A 17,610-nucleotide genomic window follows, 5' to 3' on the forward strand; every position below is an offset into this window, starting at 1 on the left:
TGCATTTGGATTTAGCCATAAGATAAACATCTACAGGTATATGTGGTTGAGACATTGGATACACACCTAGGAGGTTGTTTATCTACCGTCCTGTTTTACCTTTCTTTGGCCAATCTGAATATCAGAACAAATACTCAATGTTGCAAACCTTTAGATTTAGTATGTTGCTCCATGTAAGTTTGATTACTGACATATAATACTATGATTATAAGCCTTATTTGTTTTATTTTCAGCTTGTGCTATTGCTAGGGGCACGCTGCCAGCACCTGTGGCCCCTTAGTGATCTCTACAAGCCATTTGAAGATATGACGTGGTAAGTCAGCAAATGTGATGGACGGATCCATCATTTTGCAGTCCTGATGCTTCTTCAGAGTTCCAGTTATTGCTTTTCTCACGAGGAAGTTTTTCCTTGGTATCTTGATCAATTAGTATTCTGTTCATCGAGCCCTCTTGAAGTAGACTTGAAAAACAAAGTTTCAATTTACCACGAACAATATAAATATGTATCAGCTCACTATCTTGGTGCATAAGCTATTTTTCAGTCGACGTGTGGTGAGTCCACTTGGAACTAAATATGCACTGTTTTCTTTAAAACTGAAGCACTGTTGTTGAATTTTAGTTTCATTTGGACAAGTTACCCCAGGTACCATCAATTCATGATGGTTACTTTGGTTTGGTTCTTGGTCAATCGATCCTGGTGCTGATTTTAAGAATGGTCTCATGTTATTTCTTGGCTTAGTTGAACTATTTTTGTTTCTGTTTAACAGACAATTGTAGGTTCAGAAAAAAAGTCTTGGTGTCGGGGTGACCTGGTTGAGTTTCTTCCTTAGTCTTGACGTGTAGAATCGGGGAGAGGGTACCTACAGACTCCTCGAGGTTCCTCTTTGGTTCTCTGCGTGAGTACCCTATGTGTGTGGCGGCTTACACTCCAGGGAGGACTGGGAGCTCCTCTTTCTAGGTCATCACAAGGGCTGGGCATTGTGGGCTTAAGTGAGATGGGCCAGACATCCCATACCGGTTCAACACCCCTCAAGATGGGTGGTAGATATCTATCATCCCCATCTTGTCACATGCCAAGTTACAATCCTTTGTTCCCAGTCCCTTTGTCAAGCAATCTGCAAACTGCTGCCAAGAGCTGACATGAGTAAGACTGATGATTCCAGCATCAAGTTTCTCCTTAATGAAGAAGCGATCAATTTCCGCATGTTTTGTCCTATCATGTTGAACTGGATTATTGACAATGGCTATAGCTGACTGATTGTCATACCACACCTTCAAGGGTCCCTTTCTTAGAAGTTTCAACTTGCTCAGTACGTACTTCACCCAAAGCACCTCACACAACCCTTGAGATAATGCTCTATACTCAGCTTCTGCTGTTGATCTAGGTACAACAGGTTGTTTCTTGCTTCTCCATGACACCAAATTTCCACCCACAAACACATAGTAGCTAGAAGTTGATCTTCTATCATCTTGACAACTAGCCTAATCAGAGTCGCTATAGCCATCCACCTTAAGATGTCCACTTGTAAACCAGAACCCTTTACCTGGAGTTCCCTTCAAGTATCTCAGAATTCTGCACAATATCAAGGTGCCCACTCATTGGTTCATGCATGTATCCGTTCACCACACCCACGGCGTACGTAATGTCAGGCCTGGTATGACACGAGTACAATAACCTCCCAACCAGTTTCTGATAATCTTTCTTATTCACTAGCTCTCCTGATTGTGTTGTCACTTCATGATTTTGTTCAATCGGAGTAGGGGCAGCACGACATCCCATCATGCCCATGTCACTCAAGAGATCCAAGGTGTATTTCCATCGGCACAAAGATATTCCCTTCTCTGTCTGAGCCACATCAATGCCAAGGAAGTATTTTAGGTCACATCAATCCTTTACGGCTTTACCTCAAACTCCTTGCTCTAGCAACCCTTTAATCTCTCTATTTCCTGCTTATCATCTCCAGTGATGATAATGTCATCCACCTACACAGCAAGAATGGTGATCTTCCGATTGGAGTGCCTGTAGAACATCGTGTGGTCACCGTTACACTGACCATACCCCATACCACGGACAACACGTTTGAATCTATCAAACCATGCCCTCGGTGATTGCTTCAGTCCATACAAGGATTTCTTTAGCCTGCATACCTTCCCCGTGGTCTTTGACGTACCAAAACCTGGTGGTATCTCCATGTACACTTCTTCCTTTAACTCACCATGCAAGAAGGCATTCTTGACATCTAATTGATGTCTAATTGATGCAATTTCCACCCAAAGTTTGCAGCATAGGAGACCAATATCCTTACTGTGTTCATCTTTGCCACTGGAGCAAACGTCTCATCATAGCCAATTCCATAAGTTTGACTATATCCTCTGGTGACCAACCTGGCCTTATACCGTTCCACCTTCCCCTTAGGATTCTGCTTCATGGTGTATACCCACTTGCAGTTGATTGCTTTCTTTTCTGCTGGTAATGTGGTGTAACGCCCCGGATACAACTTTCCATATTTGTAACTCCAACTCTTGCCTTTTCCGGAGATGTGTTATGTTATTTCCTTCGTGGTTGGGTTTTTGTCTTTCATTTTGCATTTTGTTCATGGCATGCATCTCAACTCATAGCATCAGGCGCATTGCATCGGCATTGTTTCCTTAAAACTTGCATCCGCTTGTAGTTGCCGCGCCCCCCTTGCTTTTGTTAACCGTTTCGAGACGAACCTTGTTCTTCGTTTTTCCCTCTTGCCTAAACCGGAGTCTCTCTGTAAAGTGCACAGACCCCCTCGTGTGCACGTCCGAAACTTGCCCGAACCCGACCGGTCTGTCGTTACCGATGGATCCGGATCATCCCTAAATGTCTATAAAACATCTCCATTTTCTTATTTGGACTCCCTATCTATTTATTTCTAGACCATCCAATTAAGATCGGAGGGAGGGACCAAATACCCCTATCCAAAATTCACTTGTTATATATAGACTAACCCTAAAACCTAGGGACCTTGTCCCATCCACCCGTCGCCGCCGCTGCCACTCCACCAAATTCCCCTCGGGATCCATCCCCAATCAGCCTAGTTTCCTTCGTCCAACCCACACCCGCAGCCTCCTCCCTCGATCTATGCAGCCATCCAACCAGCGCCCGAGCCCGAGCCCCTTCGATCGGAACCACCAAGAGATCCCTGTTGCCCCGACCGAGAGCGAGCTTCTCCCGTATGCTCCTTTCTCCATGGCGTCGTCGCCGCCGGCGAACCCAGCCACCCTGAGCGCCGCCCTCATTCTCGAGCTCCTCCAGGAACCCGTCGCCCCTTCCCCTCTTCTTCTCCTCCTTCCCTCCTCTCTCTGGTTCACTCCCTCGGTTCTCATGCCTCTCCCTCTGTGTTCCAGGAGCCGCCATGGTTGCCCGCAGCTCCGTCGCCGCCGGGAACGAGTCCCTCCGCCCCGTTCTGGCATTGCCCTTCCTCGGAACCGCGCCAAGCTGCTGTCTCCTACCTCGCCATCCAGTCCCCGCTTCTGCTGACGGCCTCCCCTGCTTCTGCTACGCGAGGAGGACGCCGCATCTAGCGAGCGCCCGCTCGTCCCAGCCGCCGTCAAGTTCGCATCCGGCCCCGATCTCCTCTGCTTCGCTGTCGTGGCCTCGGATCCGGCCCGGATCGACCTCCCAGAGCCCTCATCGCCAGCCTCCCCTGCTTCTGCGTGCGGGGACAACGACGACCAGCGCCAAGTTCCCCTGCATCGCCTGTGTGTTGACCGCGTCTCTGCCTCGCCTCGCTTTGACCGCGCCTGGGTCACGTCCAGCACGTCGCGTGGCCCAGCAGCCTCAAGGTCCAGCGCCCCTTCCAGCCGCCCTCTCCACAAATGGGCCGAAGCCCACTAGGTGAGGCCACCCCCAAGCGCCCCTGTCCTGTGCAGCCCGGTAGACCAGATTCGGCCCCGCTACATTTTTTTCCTGCTGACGATTTTCCTATTTTCCAATGCATGCATAATTATAGAAATGCCACTGTTTTGGATTATTAATAACTAAATGTCCATGCATCCAAATGAAACATGTTATATATGTAAAATGCTTAGAATTTTGTGTAGATTAATAATATCCCACTTTCATCCATGTTTAAAAAGTTTAAAATGTTGTTAGATTAAATTTGCTCAAATGCCATGTTAAAATGATTTATTTCATAACTAAATAACCGTAGCTCGGATTTAAATAAACTTTATATGTAAATGGGGTGGAAAAATGCATAGATTAACGTGGTGCACCTTATTTTCCTGTTTAACAACAATAAAATATGTTTTAGGGCAGAACAGTACCAAATTCGAACATTACTTGTGGGGAATTTCTGGAATTGTTGTTTGTTGTTCCGGCCTCATTTAAACTTGCCTAAATAGTTAGTTTACTTATGCTTCACCTCTTGCCATGTTTAACAACATTTAATATTGTTTGGTAGATTAAACGAGATTAAACTAAATATGTCAATGCGGTGTTTTGTCAATATGCAACTCGTTGCATATTGAGCTCCACTTAACTTGTAATATTGTTTGTTGCATTTTGCCATGCCATGCCTCATTAAACCGGACATGCATCATACTTGGTTGTGCATCATGCCATGTTTATGCTTGTGTGTTTATCATGTTGTTTGTTTCTTTTCGGTGTTGCTTCTTAGTTCCGGTAATGTTGTGATTGTGAGGATTCATTCGACTACTCCCGTCCGTCTTCTTCATGGACTCGTTCTTCTTCCTAGCGGAATTTCAGGCAAGATGACCGTTATCCTGGATCTCACTACTATCATTGCTATGCTAGTTGCCTCGTTCTATTGCTATGCTGTGCTACCTATCACTTGTTTACGATGCCTCCCAAATTGCCATGTCAGCCTCTAACATTTTCACCCTTCCTAGCAAACTGTTGCTTGGCTATGTTACCGCTTTGCTCAGCCTCTCTTATAGCGTTGCTAGTTGCAGGTGAAGTTGAAGATTGCTCCATGGTGGACAGGATTATGTTGGGATATCACAATATCTCTTATTTAATTAATGCATCTATATACTTGGTAAAGGGTGGAAGACTCGGCCTTATGCCTGGTGTTTTCTTCCACTCTTGCCGCCCTAGTTTCCGTCATATCGGTATTATGTTCCCGGATTTTGCGTCCCTGGCGCGGTTGGGTGATTTATGGGACCCCTTTGATAGTTTGCTTTAAATCAAACTCCTCCAGCAAGGCCCAACCTTGGTTTTACCATTTGCCTCACCACCACCTACTTTTCCCTTGGGAGTCGCTCTCTCGAGGGTCATCTTTATTTTAGCCCCCCGGGCCAGTGCTTCCCTAAGTGCTGGTCCGAACCGAGCAGCCTGCGGGGCCACCTCGAGGAAACTCGAGGTCTAGTTTTACTCGTAGGATGTCTCATCCGGTGTTGCCCTGAGAACGAGATATGTGCAACTCCTATCGGGATTGTCGGCGCATCGGGCGGCTTTGCTGGTCTTGTTTTACTATTGTCGAAATGTCTTGTAAATCGGGATTCCGAGACTGATCGGGTCTTCCTGGGAGAAGGAATATCCTTCGTTGATCGCGAGAGCTTATCATGGGCTAAGTTGGGACACCCCTGCAGGGTATTATCTTTCGAAAGCCGTGCCCGCGGTTATGTGGCAGATGGGAATTTGTTAATGTCCGGTTGTAGATAACTTGACACCAGATCCGAATTAAAACACATCAACCGCCTGTGTAGCTGTGATGGTCTCTTTTCGGCGGAGTCCGGAAAGTGAACACGGTTTTGGGTTATGTTTGACGTAAGTAGGAGTTCAGGATCACCTCTTGATCATTGCTAGCTTGACGACCGTTCCTTTTGCTTCTCTTCTCGCTCTCATTTGCGTATGTTAGCCACCATATATGCTTAGTCGCTGTTGCAACCTCACCACTTTACCCCTTCCTTTCCCATTAAGCTTTGCTAGTCTTGATACCCATGGTAATGGGATTGCTGAGTCCTCGTGGCTCACAGATTACTACAACAACAGTTGCAGGTACAAGTTATGCGATGATCATGACGCGAGAGCGATGTTTGCTTACTTTGGAGTTCGTTTTCTGCTTCTTCTTTGATCAGGGGATAGGTTCCAGGTCGGCAGCCTGGGCTAGCAGGGTGGATGTTGTTTGAGTTTCTGTTTGTGTTTCATCCGTAGTCGGATGGTGCTCTTATGTATGATGATGCTGTATTCTTGTGGCATTGTATGCCTCCTGTATGTATCCCCATATATTATGTAATGTTGATGTAATGATATCCACCTTGCAAAAGCGTATCAATATGCGGTTCTATCCTTGGTGGGACCTTCGAGTCTCTTTAGGATAGTATCGCATATTGGGTGTGACATGTGGTTAGCACCCACGTCTTGTTTTTCTTTAGTGCTTCCAACTCTTCATTGCTTCACGCCACTTCAGATCTTGCTTTGCAGTCTTCCAATCCTTTGGGACCGACACAGTTTGTAGAGAGGCAACAAATGCTCTATAGGAAGGAGACAAAGCCTCATAGGACACAAAATTGCCAATGTCATGATCGTCAAAACAATCCTGTGGTAGAGCCTTCCTTGCCAGTTCACCCTTCCTTGCCGCTTCACGTGTCCCCTTTTGCAACGCAATAGGCAGTTCCACTGTGTCAAATGAGCTTGCATCACTACCTTGCTGCTCCCCCTGCACATGTGGCTACCGCCGTGTATATACTAGACATGTGTCAGATGAGCTGTGCACTTGTGGTACTTGTGGCTGTCGTCATGAGTACACCAGGGGAATCTTTTGCCACCGATCCAGAATAGGAACCTGAAGAGTACCAATCGTCATCGTTGGCTGGACTTGAACCCGCACATCATCATCAGTGAGAGCACCAGCTGAAATTGTACCCACTATTGTCTAGACACGAGCCTGCACATCACCATCAGTGTTAGTACCCTCAGAATCACCATGAGTGGCCTGCTCCCCCTCTTGACCATCTTCCACAGGGTGTAGGTGGTCAAGCTCTGCAAACAACAGACTCATGTCTGTTGGCTCACCATAGAATGTCTCAGATTCCCTGAAAGTGACATCCATACTAACAAATCTGCGTTTCTTAGAGGGACACCAACATTTGTACCCGTGTTGACTAGAAGCACAGACAAAGAAAACACACTCCACTGCCCGCGGATCTAGCTTCCCAATAGAAGGTCGGTGATCACGAACAAAGCAGGTACTGCCGAACAACTTTGGGTGAACTACAGACTTATTTTCTCCAAGCAGCAACTCACACAGAGATTTCATGCCGAGTATCCTAGAAGGTGTCCGGTTGATCAGGTATGTGGCTGTCATAACTACTTCACTCCACAAGAACTTGGGCACATTCATGGTAAACATCAATGACCGAGCAACCTCAAGGATATGTCGATTCTTCCTTTCTGCCACTCCATCCTGGGGGGGGGGGGAGTGTCCGGATAGGAAGTTTGATGAAGAATCCCTTGGTCAGACAAGAAGGGTCCAAAGGTATTGTTCACATACTCTGTGCCATTGTTAGCCCTGATCACCTGCACCTGCACCTTAAACCGATTCTTCACCAAGGCATGAAAATCCTGGAAACAGCTAAACACCTCATCCTTGTGACGTATCAAATAGATCCAAGGCATACGAGTATAGTAGTCGATAAAGGTAACAAAGTACTTCATTCCATGCATTAAGACAACTGGGCTTTTCCATACATCCGAATGAACAGGCATAAAAGGAGATATGCTCCTAAGTCCCTTACTCACATATGAGGCTCTTGTGTGTTTAGCATATTCGCAAGCATCACATGTCAACTTGCCCTTACCTATGCCACACATAACATCTAGAAATATTCTACTCATCTTATCAAAAGGTACATGCCCCATCCTACAGTGATGAATCATCGCCTGCTTCTCCTTGTCCTCCATGGTCACAACACACACCGAGTCCGGCTGCACCTCCTGGTCCATATACCAGAGCCCCCTACGCCTGGTGCCGGTCCCAACCGTCTGCCTCGTCTTTCGCTCTTCAATCAAGCAACCAAACTTGTCAAGAATCACACGACAGTCTATTTGATCAATGAGAGCACTCATCGAGACCAAGTTGACAGGAAAAGCTGGCACATGTAAAACTGAGGATAGGGAAATGCTCGAAGTACATTGTATTGTGCCAACCCCTATGACAGGCTGCTTTGTACCATCGGCAGTTTTTATAGTGCCCTTGTGAGTAGGAGGATGCTTATTGTAAGACTCAAACACACCGGATTTACTCGCAACATGGTTAGATGCTCTAGAGTCTAGAACCCATTCTGGACCATTCTCATTAGTGGCAAGAGATGCCTTTTCTGGATTATCTTCATCAGTGGAGGTCCAATGAGCACAATCTCCATAGGCAGCATCATCTACTCCTCTGCCTCTACCTCCTCCAAACTTCATGCGTGATATGAAAGCATGGAGCTCCTCCAACTCATCCCTCAACTTAACGGTCTGAGCATCCTTCTCACGTGTCACCCCCTCGACTATTTTCTTGCCAGCCTGGATTTCCTCCACCTTCCTCTTGAGGCTCTCCAATTCCTTCAGCATTTCAGTCTTCTTAGTTTCTGCCACAGACATGCAGTATTTCTCCTCTACTTCTGCAACCACCTCCAGTCGCTACTAGGGCTGGACACGAGCCGACCCGAGCCGAGCTTGATCCGAGCCTGGCTTTGGCTCGCTCTGAAGCGACTCGGCTCAGCTCGGCTCGCTCAGCCAACGAGCCTACTTTAGGCGGCTCGGCTCGTTTTAGGTGTGGCTCGGCTCAGACCGAGCCGGCTCATAAGTAATCTGCCCCCAGAGCCTTTGTACCTATGTATATCAGTATATACTCCACAGTCTTGATTCTTTTGCAGCAATTAAACCCATATTTTGAAAAACAAACAGTTTATATTGCTAAAAGTGAAACATTCAGCAATCTATTGTTTTAAGAAATGGTCATAGTAATGAAAATAAGCTTTATTTGATGAAATCTTCTACGAAAATTGTAACAGATACGAGAGCAAGAATTGGGTAGCATTTCTATTGTATTTTGGACAGAACTTCCTTTGAACTTTACAGAGCAAAACATCAAATGTTGACAGCCAAACAAAGAAATTTTGTATAGCATAACACTTACCACTTTGACATAAAAAATGAGAAAATGTTGACAGCCAAACATTGACTAGTGAAAACCACATAATACAAAGTTCATAGTTCATCACAAATTCACTACAACATCGTTGAAAAAGCATGGCTCACCACAACATCATTGAAGGTCCATAGTTCATCACAACAAACACATAATTCAAAATTCATCACAACAAACACATAACTCGAAGTTCATCACAACAAAAGAAATGACACGAGATGATCACATTGACCTCAACAATCCACGTGACAAGATCATGTAGACATCCATCTTCAAAACAGCAAGAGCAACACCCTCATCACGAATGTCTACATGTAACACAGATTTGTAAACATATTGGGATCATGTAAAGATATGAAAAGTGAATCATGTCGAAAGAATAGTTACCAATTGTTGTTATCCCCCACATTAGCAATCTTGGGCAACTTGATATTCTCAACATCGTCCTCCTTATATTCATCCCTCTCCTAATTATTTGGAAGTCAGCCACATACAAGAAATAGACAGAAACCATAGAAGAAAAAGATAGGAGTCATACCACCACATTGAAGTCCTTGTCAGAACCTTTGATATAACTAGCACCGCACACCAAGGCTTCCACCATTTCTGGTTTCAAAGAACTCCTATAGTCACCTAAAACCACACAAGTAGACATATCTAAGTTCAAGAATAGGATCACAAGTTGACAAGTTAACATCCAAAGTAACAAGTAGACAACCCCAGGCGGCACCTCAAACAAAGTATCTTGCTCTTCCTCGTCCTGGTCCTCCTCCTCTTCCACCTCTTCATGATCCTCCTCCGCTTGCTATCATGCTCCATTGCCTAGCACACAAAAACAACACACCCACATGAGCTTGGACACATATTTATTTGACTTTTGGATAGCAAAAACAGCACATACACGAGCTTTCACAAATATATATTTTGCACGTACATACCTGGGAAGATGTAACCTCCCTCTCATAGTAGTTTGCGAGCCGGAGGCAACGGCGATTCTGGCACGCACGTCAGCGCCGGTGGGGTTAGGGAGACGTCAAGGCAGAGGTTTCTTTTTTACCCTATACAACAACTCAGCGATTTGGACATTGTTGGAATAATTTGCCAGCTCCGTCGGCAGCCGCGTAGTAGCTGCTACATTGCCCTTCCCATTCCCCTTCTGCATCCCCGAGACCGGCAACTTGCTCTTCATAATGGAGTCCAACGTCCTCTCTTTCTCGTTCTCCTTCCCACTCGCCCTCCCCTTTTCCTTGTCCATTGTCTGCACACATCAGCAAACAACAAACGGTCAATCATCAACAACAGTAAACTAATTAGATATGGAGTCTATGAAATTTTCTAGCAAGTAGATTATTTTTCAAGCTGCTATGCTACAGCAAGTAGATCATCAACTAGGTCATTAACAGCAGAAAACTAATTACACATGGAATCAATGAAAATTTTGATCTATGCATCCATTCTGCCCTACAACTCCATCCATCCATGATCCATCCATCTGTCGATGCTACATCTAGCCATACAGGCTACAATACATCCATCCATGATCCATCTATCTAGCCATACATCTACTTGACTACGTCCATCGATCCATCGATCCATCCATCAGATGTGTATTGGAAGTTCGAACTACATGACTACATCCATCGATCCATCCATCCATTGATCCATCACATGCATACTACTGAAGTTCAGAGAGCTGCGGCTAGGGATTGGGAAGGAAGTAGGTACCTGCTCCGGCTCGTCCGTTCCGCGAGAAACCAGGGGAGGCGTGTCCGGTGTGGTGAGGAATGGTCGCGCCGTCCGTCACCGTCGGTGCCCAGTCCGTGCTGTCGGTGTGGCGAGGAAACGCGGCGTCGCTCGTCGCCGACGATCTAGATTTGCGGCTTGGCGAGAGAGGGATGAGGCGGCGCATCGCAGAGAAAGGGAGAGACGAGAGCCTGGCTGTGTGTTGCTCGTGCCCTAATGCGCTAGCTATTGCGATGGACTGCGAAATTGGGCTGGGCCGCAAGCGAGTCACCGAGCTGGACCGGCCGAAACTCGGCTCGGCTCGGTCGCGAAACGGGCTTGTTTTCAGACCATGGCCCGCTCGATTATCCTATCGAGCCGAGCTGTAACGGGCCGAGCTGGAGCGAGCTTCGGGCCGAGCCGAAAAGCTCGCTCGTACGTCCAGTCCTAGTCGCTACCTCTTTTTCCCTCTCATTTCTGCTTCTGCAATGCAACCACCTCCAGTCGCTGCCTCTTTCTCCCTCTCATCTCAGTCACGGGCCCCTTTTCTCCCCCTGGCTGGCAGCAGCACCCAGCAACAACAGGAGCAGCGTTGCCTCCTTCACCTTCAGCAATTAGCAGCAGCTCACACCCCCTGGCTAGCAGCAGCACACAACAACACGCAAGTGCAAGCAGCAACAACAGCCTCTTCCTCCTTCCTCTGCGAACAACAGCAATTCCAGAGGATCTTGGCCTCCAACAGCAGCCAACCCCCGCAGCAGCTCTCCAGCTCGCGGTCCCCTGCACACACACGTACAGCAGCATAACAAGCAGCTCCCGGTCTCCTCCCGCAGCACCACAGCCCACCAAGCTGAGGAGCAAGCAGTAGCCGCAGCACAGCCCACTCACGAGGAGACCAAGCCACTCCTCAGCTTCCTCCTCCTGCCGCGCAGCACAGCAGCTCCACCTCTCCTTCCTCTGCCATGCAGAGCACCTCCTGCGCAGCCACACCGCGCCTCCCAGATCTGCCGCTGCCTCGCCGATCCGCCGCCTGATCCGCCGCCGCCTCGCCGGACGTTGCTGCCGTCTCTTCAGGCCCCACTGTCGCTGACCTCTAATACCATGTAGAATCGGGGAGAGAGGATACCTACAGACTCCTCGAGCTTCCTCTCTGGTTCTCTGCGTGAGTACCCTGTGTGTGTGGTGGCTTACACTCTAGGGAGGACTGGGAGCTCATCTTTCTAGGTCATCACAAGGGCTGGGCCTTGTGGGCTTAAGTGAGATGGGCCAGACAGCCCATTCCGGTTTAAACTCGATTTGGATGTGGCCATCGGTAAGGACGACAGCTATATGATGTAAAATGTCGAAGACTATACATTAAACATGAAGTGGCCGCTGGTTCAACCTGGGATTGGGGCGGGTTCGCGCGGGTTGAATGGTCGGTTTCTTAGTCTGGTTCTTGAATGGGCGGGTTCAAATGGTTCAACAAAAAAATTGGTCTGGATTGGGGTGGAAGTAACTAGTTCGCCATCTATTGCGGGGCGGACTGGTTTCAAACCGCAGGGGCTCGTAATGGGTTCAGTCCACGGGTTGAACCCACTGTCCAACCCTCGGCTCTCCTGTCTCCTCACACCTCTCCGACGCTGCTAATCCATCGCTCTAAACGTTAATCTATCATGTCTCAACTCACATCCTTCTATCTACTGGTCGGGGGCGACATCGTCTTGGTCGCCGATGTCGTTCCTTCCGCGAACCCGTCCCAATCCCATGCTTATTCCTCCACTCTTCAGGTCGCTGGCATGATAACCGCCGCCGTGCTGCAGCCTTGCTCCCGCGACCTGCACCTCCGGTAAATCCCTTGCCTACTTTTGTTTCCACGGATTCTTGAGTTGTTCCGGTGCTTGTTCTAACCTCCAACATTTTTCTGGAGCAACATTGAGTGATTGATCCCTCTATCTTTTCACAAGCTAGGAAAATCTTAATTTTAATTATCGACTCCACAAGCAAGAAAAGTGTTAATTTTAATTAGTGATTCCACATGCTAGGAAAGAAACAAATGGATGGTTTCAGTCATTTGTTCTGTCACTAGTAGAAAAACACCTAATAGTTCCGGTTCGTAAGGGCCTTTAGTCCCGGTTCATGAACCAGGACTAATGGGTCGTTAGTAATACCTCCACCCATTAGTCCCGGTTCAAACACGAACCGGGACCAATGTTCCTCCACGTGGCCCTGTGCGCCGAGCCCAGTCAGGGGGCCTTTGGTTCCGATAGGTGGCTCCAACCGGGACCAAAAGGCATCCACGTGTCAGCATTCCAGTGGCTGGGGTTTTTGTTATTTTTTTTTGAAAGGAGGGGGGCGGGGTTGGGGGTTTTGGGGGGTTAATTTAGGTGTTTCATATATTGTGTTAGCTAGCTAATTAATAGAGAGAAGTGTCCTCTCTTATGTCCGTGCTTGGTCGACGCTACGTACTATATATACATAAGTGATCGAGAGAACCATTCAGTACAGAAGTTCGTCATGCATACCGAGAGAAGTGATCGATCGACCTCTCCTTCTCCGAGAGATTGGTCAAACAACAAGTTTTCATATATCATGTATCTGACGCTACTGGCTACATACATGTACAATATGTATAAGATCTCTTAATTACAATCCCCTAGCAATTGAAATCAATTTTCACATGGTATTCTCCAGCTTTATTGATGACGTGGTCAAGAAAGAATCCCGCCAATTCCTCTTGAATTGCTTTCAAGCGATTTGGTTCTAGGAGTTCATTCCGCATCTGTCACGTCTAATTTGAAGAAGGGGGTTAATTAATACATATATATATATGAATGAAACTCAATAGAAATGATGGTGTAATAAAATGAAATTGTGAATATTATTGCTTACGCACTTCATATTGTCTTTGAGAGTAGCCCCGCTTGTTTTTCAAAGTCGCGTTGTGGATGAACTCGCACACGTAGTATCCACAGAAATCATTCCCTTCTTCCTGCCACAAGCACTTTACGAGAAATAGAGGTCAATCAAACTGATAATGAAGCATTATAAATGGCATTGGTGAAAGTATAGCTATAGAATCAACGGGAGATGCGCGCAACTAGCTAGCCAGTAGTACTTATTTTCGGGTATGTATATCGCAGCTCCTTCGGCAGTCCCGGAGCTTCTGCGGTGAACTGTTTCCAAACCCTGCAAGACAAAGAAAATAATTATTATTACTTGAGATATTAGGAAATGAACAAAAAGTTGCCGATATGGTGCGATAATGATCGATTGAACTTACTTGCTGAGCATTTCAGTCATGTCCGCATAGGATTTGGGATCTTTCCCTCTCGAGTCTAAGACGGTTACTTGTCCACGCTCAAGCTTAATCTCCAGAAGAATATAGTGGTACCTGCGCACGCATGCATAACTCATCAATTACATTACTATAACCTCGCTCGAGTAATAAGGGAAACCGAATATGCACACGACAGTAACACTCACTTGCCGTTGTAAGGAAAGAGTATGGTATCTTTGTTTTGATTTTTGATCAACGATTGTAGCACGTTGTCCTCGGCCTCTTTAATGTCCTTTTTAACCAGAAATTCATCTATGATATTTGTGTTAATGAATCCAATATCATAAATTTCTTGTTTTTTGCACTCAACGATCTTCAATCTGCATAATATATTGAGGATAATTAATTATAAATACATGAAATGAAAGAGCCGAGCTATATATAGAGACTTAATGATAGAAATAGTACTTACAGACAGTAGCAAAAGACCATTAGTTTATCGAGGGCCTTTTGATTGAAGAACGCGAAGAACTCATCAAATGGAACAGTCAACATATCATTTGTAACGAGGTCGTGCTCCTCTTTAATATGCAGATACAAAGCATTCGTACCCTCAGACGCTCTGCAGGTTTCCATGTACCAATTATGGAATCTTCGCATCATTGTTGTTAGAGATTTTTCATCTTTGACGAGAGGCTTCCCGTACTCGTATCTGTGTTCGTCCACCTCCAAGAAATCAGGAAGTGCATCGTCAGGCAGGTAATCTTCAAGATTGCGATAACCGGCCACCGTCCCCGGAGCATTAGACACATTGAGCGGGGGGCACGATTGCTGTGCTTGTTCGCCGAGCAGGGCAATTTTTTCCCCTTTGCTCGTTCTTTTGACCTTTTAGCACTGACAGTAGTTCCCGACCGCTGGGCTTGAAGATATGTCTGTTCAGTAATGTGCTCATAGTTGGTTCTCGGCGGAGACTTTGATGGTTTCCTCAGGGCATCGATAGTGCGCTTTGCTTTCACCGGATCTACCTTCTCCTCCGGAGGTGGATGTCTCTTTGCTTTCACCCCTTCAAAGAACTCCTTCACGTGGGTCCGCACAATTGTATCGTTTTCCTCCTCGGACCTCTCGTACGGTAACTTCTCTAGAGGCTTGAGAGATGGACCGTATTTGTATTGCCTCCCGCCTCTGGTTGTGCTGCTAGACGCCGGAGCAGAGGGAGCGGCTGCGGCGTTTGTCTTCTTTCGTGCTTGATTACGAGGCGGAGGAGAAGGAGTACGACGCGCTGGAGCAGCCGGGGCGGCGGCGGGTCTCTTCCGCCCTTGCTGGCAAGGCGGAGAAGGAGGAGACTGCTGGCTGCTCGGGAGCGCCGGCGTAGGCGGAGAAGGAGGCGGAGTGCCGCCACGCACCGGAGAAGGAGGCGGAGTGCCGCCACGCGTGCCCTGATCGTCACTCACCGGAGGAGGAGGCGGTGGAGGAGGCGGAGTGCCCTGACTCGCCGGAGGAGGAGGAGGAGGCGGAGGCGTCCAGTTCAGAAGGTTGATGAGCTCCTTCCGCCATAGGCATGGAGTCTTGAGAGCACAACCCAGCCTAGTCTCCCCTTCACCGGTAGGGTGCTCAAGCGGGAGGTCCTCAAATCCCTCCGTTATTTCATCCACCATCACCTTAGCATATCCTTCTGGAATCGGCTGGCAGTGATAAGTTGTGCCGGGTCCACTAGGATAAACTTGGTCAACAGCCGCCTTGACCTTCAAATTCATCCGTCGCGCCATAATGTGGCAATTTTGAGACTCCGTGATACCATCCACGGGATAGCTGGCAGGAGCCGTCAAGACATGCTCCGGCTGAAGCAGCTTGGTGGAAGCCACGCTGCTTCTCCGCTGAGATGGCGGGGTAGCTTCGGGGGAAGCTTCGGCAGGTCGTTTGCTGCGATCTGCTGCTTCTCGTTCCTCTTCTCGATCCTCTAGCCCCATTACCCTTTCGTGCAGCGCCTGCAGTTGGTCCTGCTCCAGTTTCTTCCTCCTCTCATGGGTTTTGTAACCCCCTGCGTCCGGAATACCAACCTTCCACGGAATGGAGCCTGGCGTGCCTCGTGTCCGTCCAGGGTGCTCAGGATTCCCAAGGGCCATTGTGAGCTCGTCCTTCTCCCTGTTTGGAAGGAACGTCCCTCGCTGCGCTGCATCGATATAGTGTTGAAGGTTCTTGACTGGTATTTCCAGTTGCTCGTCCGTCCACTGGCACAACCCTGTTACAGGGTCCAAGGTTCCGCCAGCCCCGAAGAACCAAGTCCGGCAACGGTCTGGCCAGTACATTGTCTCTGGTTCGACCCCTTTTTCAAGCAGAACATGCTCAGCCTTGGACCACTTAGGCCGGGATTTGAGGTAGCCACCTGACCCCGTGCGATGGTGAAGCTTCTTCTTCGCAACATTTTTCTTGTTTGTCTCCGACATCTTCTTACTCTTTTCCGATGTCTTGTGGGACACAAATGCGGGCCAGTGATCTTTGATCTTCTCATATTTGCCGATGAATTCTGGTGTCTTTTTTTTGACAAACTAGTTCAGCTCTTTCCTCCACCTCCTCATTAGGGTTGCCATCTTCTTAAGAGCACAAGACTTTATTAATTTCTCTTTAACTGCCTTCTCCGGATCCTCCTCTGGCGGTAGGGTGAAATTTGCCTTCAGCTCAGTCCAAAGATATTCTTTCTGCATATCATTGACATAAGACACCTCAGGGTCTTCCTCCTTAGGCTTATACCATTGCTGGATGCTGATCGGGATCTTTTCCCTAACAAGAACCCCGCACTGAGCAGAAAATGCCTTCCTTGTCCGGATGGGTTCAATCGGTTCGCCGTCGGGCGCGATTTCTATGATCTCAAACTTTTCATCCGAACTCAACTTTTTCTTCGGGCCTCGTCTCCTTACCGAAGTTGTGCTCGATCCGGAGGGCTAGAAATTATAAGGAAGAAAGAAGAGAGTAATTAATATGTGTACATATACCAAAACAATGGAAGCATCAATTAACTAGTCAGCACAGGCTTAACTAATATATATATATATACCTGGCCGGGCTCGGTTCGGTCACCGGAGCAGTCAGCACGGTCTCCTTCTTGTACCTCCATTGTGTCACCAGAGCCATCATGAACATAGTCCTCTTCTTGTACCGGCATTAATGGGCCGAAGCCATCATGAACATAGCCCTCTTCTTCACCCAGTTCTTCCAGCTGACCAACGGTGTCGAGGAGAAATGACGCAACTTCATCCCTTCCATTTGCGATTATGTCCCCCAATATCGCTTATGTTTCTTCGTCTCGGGAGTGCTCCATAGTTTCTGCAAATATTTACAACATGTCAATTATTATTCAAACATGGTACAGATGGATATATATATATTAGTGGCAAACGTAGAACTAGCTAGCTAATCACAATAAGGAATCATGTTAGTGGCCTCGACGCTGCTTCTCTAGGGTTTGGGGTCGCCTCGACACAACAACGCTTCAAGGGTTTG

General features: G+C 47.4%; 1 long non-coding RNA gene across 1 annotated transcript in view; it reads left to right on the top strand.

Moving 5' to 3' along the window:
* Positions 1–688, top strand: part of LOC119322358 — an 11,143-nt gene extending 10,455 nt beyond the window's left edge. Inside the window, exon 10 of the long non-coding RNA XR_005155543.1 lies at positions 234–688. This is a non-coding gene — a long non-coding RNA (uncharacterized LOC119322358). The remainder of the gene's footprint in view (positions 1–233) is intronic.
* Positions 689–17,610: the final 16,922 nt, after the last annotated feature.

The sequence above is a fragment of the Triticum dicoccoides genome, chromosome 6B (genome assembly GCF_002162155.2).
Source record: "Triticum dicoccoides isolate Atlit2015 ecotype Zavitan chromosome 6B, WEW_v2.0, whole genome shotgun sequence".
Lineage (NCBI taxonomy): Eukaryota > Viridiplantae > Streptophyta > Magnoliopsida > Poales > Poaceae > Triticum > Triticum dicoccoides.